This window comes from Nannospalax galili, unplaced genomic scaffold (genome assembly GCF_000622305.1).
Source record: "Nannospalax galili isolate Female #2095 unplaced genomic scaffold, S.galili_v1.0 scaffold820, whole genome shotgun sequence".
NCBI lineage: Eukaryota > Metazoa > Chordata > Mammalia > Rodentia > Spalacidae > Nannospalax > Nannospalax galili.
Window position 1 is genome coordinate 368,108 of NW_008346549.1, and position 3,989 is coordinate 372,096.

Here is a 3,989-nt window from a genome sequence, read left to right on the forward strand (position 1 = left end):
CGCTGTGCAGGGGCCAGGGGATCAAGCCAGTAAGCAGCGTTCCTCCATGGTCTGTGCTCTAGCTCCTGCCTCCAGGTTCCTGCCCTGAGTTCCTACCTTGGGCTCCCTGATGAACTGCAACCTGGGAGATGTAAGCTGAATAAACCCTTTCCTCCCCAAGTTGGTATTGGTCAGAGTATTTTGGCACAGCAATGAAGAGCAAACTAAGACAAACATAGTGTTTTCTGGGTACATTCCAGATCCAAACTGGAATATCTCTTTTGGTAAATGATGATCAGACGAGTATTTAGCACAGCCTTTGAGCACATACCACAGTTAAGCATCATCTTGCTGTCCAGTAATAAAAAGGCAGACGTTTGAATCTCCCAGTGGCTTCCTGTCTCCAGTGGGAGATGTGGTGGAAGCAGAAAGAGTCAGCCAAGTCTTCTGATTATTTTTCCTATCACTCTCATAAAGGTTGTCTCATGGCAATGTGTTAAGTAGGCATGCACTCTGCACCATGTCAGATGCCTTTTAGCTATTGTTTCACACAGAAGTCCTTCCAACATCCCTGCATGATACATTATTGTTGCCCCCATTTTAGAAATGGAGCTGCTAAGGCACTGAGTGATAATTGGGTGATATGTGAGTATTGACCTAAGTCTGCCCATTGTGCACCCTCTTCTGGTCATTGTCTAGTCCTGCAGGGTCTGCCCTCTTGCTAGCCATACTGTAAGAATCCACTCCTGGTGGATTCTTGCTCCCAGCAGACCTGTGAGAGCTGTTTTAGGGGAGTGGGCAGAGGTTTGTTTCAGAGACACTCACCTGGGAACCACGTCATGTCCAGTCCTCTTTCTCCTGGGAGGGAACTTCATCGCTGGGAATAGGAGCATAGAAGGTGATGCTCCTACCTTATCTGAAGTGTCCGAGGCTCAAACACTGCATAATACTTCCTCTGCTTGTTCTTCCATCAGGGATTTCTCGTCACTATGCTTATAGGGGCCCACGTCCTGCAGGAAAGAGATTTAAGCATGAAAGAGATTGAAGACTGACTTCCTGCATGTCCCCACACCACCATTAAATCCCATACGTGAGTGTGATGTAGCTCTGTAGAACTGTGATTGGCTACCATTGTAGAATGTTGCGCTTCATCACCAAGATATCGTTAATGGAGACAGAGTGAAAGATGGTTAGATGGATAAATAAATAGGTAGATAGAAAGATAGATAATGAGTAGCTAGTGGATAATATAGATTGATGATGGTTTCATAGAGATATATTAGGTACATAAATGTAGATGATGGACAGATTAGATAGATGGATAGATCGATGGATGGATGGATAGATAGATAGATAGATAGATAGATAGATACAAAGATCAATTGTAGATGGATAGATACTGGATGACACACATTGATGCTGGTTAGGTAGAGAGATGATAGATAATGATGCTGGTTAGGTAGAGAGATGATAGATCAATAGATGTAGATGAGCCGGGCGTTGTGGCGCACAGCTGTAGTCCCAGGACTTGGGAGGCAGAGGCAGGCAGATCTCTGTGAGTTCAAGGCCAGCCTGGTCAGCATAGTGAGTTCCAGGACAGCTGGGGCTTACAGGGAGACACTGCTTCAAAAGGACCACAAAGAAAAAGATATCCATAGATGATAGACAGATAGATTTAGATGGATTAGAGAGACAGAGAGAGAGAGAGAGAGAGATAGGTATAATAGGTATGTAGGTAGGTAGTTGATGGATTGTAGACACAAAGATACTAAGTAGACAGATGACAGATGATAGACAAATATTTGGTACATTAAAAGGTAGGTAGGTGACTGAGAGAATAAAGTTTCCATGACAGAATATCATGGACAGATCGAGTTAACAGCAGATCTTCATCCACGGCCACACAGGTGCTCCTAAGGCCTCTCTTCCTGCAATCTGGCATCCTCCTGTGTCCTTGCATGACTGTGTCTTGCATGACTGTCCCTGGTGCAGCCATCCCTCTGGTCCCCACCCTTTCCACCTCTTACAGTGACATCTGCCATGTAATTAGATGAGGGACACCTCATGGACCACATTGTATCCTCCTCGGTCATCTCCATTGAGGTCCTAATCTCCAACTACATCACACTAGTGGTAAATCAGGCCTTAATCCAAGAATATGGGGTAGAGCCAATCCTCACCACCACCCAAATGTCCCTGCCCAGCCCAGGGGTCCCTCTGAAGCCCTCTGTCCAAGGCCTTTCATTACCATAGCAGTTACCCTTGTGTGAAGTCACAGAACTCTGACCTCACTGTAATCAGGCCCCGAAAAGGTTGTCCAGGCCCTCAGGTTCGTCCACTCCTGGTGGATTCTTGCTCCCAGCAGACCTGGTCGTCAGAGTTTGAGGCCACCCTGAGCTATATGAGACTCTGTTCCAAAACAATTTTCAGCCAAGCATGAAATGGTGGCACATGCCTTTAATCCCAGCATTTGGGAGGCTGAGGCAGACAGATCTCTCTGAGTTCAAGGCCAGCCTGATCTACATAATGAGTTCTAGGCCCGCTGGGGCTACAAGGAGACCCTGTCTCAAAAAGACAAAAAAAAAATCAATAAAGTCTAAGGCAAGTGATTTGAAAAAAATACAGATTCAAAGGATTAAGAAATGAAAGTTCTGGGAAGGGAATAGAATTTTCAATATTTAGCATGTAAAGTGTTCATATTAATGGGGTTTGAGTGCGACTGATGAGAGATAATAAGAGAAAACTTTCCAAACCTCGAAAAGCATTCAAATATTTAGGTAGAGGAAGATCAAGTGCCTAGTCAAGTTCAACTCAAGACTATTCCCAAGACATAAAACAAGGATCTTGAAGGATAAGAACAAAATTCTCAAAGTAGAAAGATAAACAATCAAATTACATGTAAGCATGTTTCAATTCACCAGAAATAAGACCTCGCCACAAAAAGATTACAGGCCAGGAGAGTTTGGGGTGAGATGTTCACAGTTGTAAGAGTGGAAAAAATCCTACTGTGCCTGGCCAGCAAAGCTATCCTTCAGAAATAAAAGAGAGAGCTCAAACGTTCCCAGACAAAAGCCAGGCATGGTAGTCCACACCTTCAGTCCTGGCACTTGGAAGACAGAAGCAGACAGATCTCTGTGAGTTCAAGGCCAGCCTGGTCTGTGTAGGGAGTTCCAGGCCAGCTGGGGCTACAGGGAGACCAAAACAGCAAAAAAGAAAGAAAAAACAACAAAATCATTCCCAGCAAACCAATCTAAGAGAGTTTATCACCACCATGACCACCCTACAAGAAATGCTCAGGGGGGCTTGGGGGCTAGAGAGGTGGTTCAGTAGTTAGTGTGCTTACTGCTCTTGGAGCGTACCCAGCGAGGTGGAGTCAGGTGCATCCCTGGCACTGGCGCTCCGTGCCAGCCTCGCTTACTTGCAAGTTCCAGGCCAGTGAGAAAAAAGAAAAAGATGAAAGCAAAAAGGTGGGTGAGGGACAACAGATGAGGTCACCCTCCGGCCTTCACGTGCACACACCTGTGCACTTGGACACACACGCACAAAGAAGAAAATCAACAATAGCATAGTTAAACCATGCCCTAGACCAAGGGGAGCTGACAAGCAGCCAGGCAAACATACCCTCCGACAGCTACGGGACATAAGTTCTTCACAATACAAAAAATCTCTCTGGGGGTACCTGTAGGGTAAGCCACAGAAATCTCTCGGCAAGTTTTTAAAAATGAATCTGTAACAAGTATGTTTTCTGACCACACTGTAATAACACTAGTAATCCATAACGACAAAAACTTTGGAAAATATCCAAATACATAGAAATTTTAAACACACTTCTGACCAATCAATAGATTAAGGAAGAAATGGTCCGGGTGTGGTGGTGCATGCTGTTGGTCCCAGCACTTGGGAGGCAAGGACAGGCAGATCTCTGTGAGTTCAAGGCCAGCCTGGTCTACTAGTGAGTTTCAGGCCAGCTGGGGCTACAGGGAGACCCTGTCTCAAAATGACAAAAAAAA

At 45.2% G+C, this 3,989-nt stretch overlaps 1 long non-coding RNA gene across 1 annotated transcript in view; it reads left to right on the plus strand.

Moving 5' to 3' along the window:
- Positions 1 to 870: 870 nt before the first annotated feature.
- LOC103742045 overlaps positions 871 to 3,989 on the plus strand; it is a 9,349-nt gene continuing 6,230 nt past the window's right edge. The window contains exon 1 of the long non-coding RNA XR_607607.3: positions 871 to 1,069. This is a non-coding gene — a long non-coding RNA (uncharacterized LOC103742045). The remainder of the gene's footprint in view (positions 1,070 to 3,989) is intronic.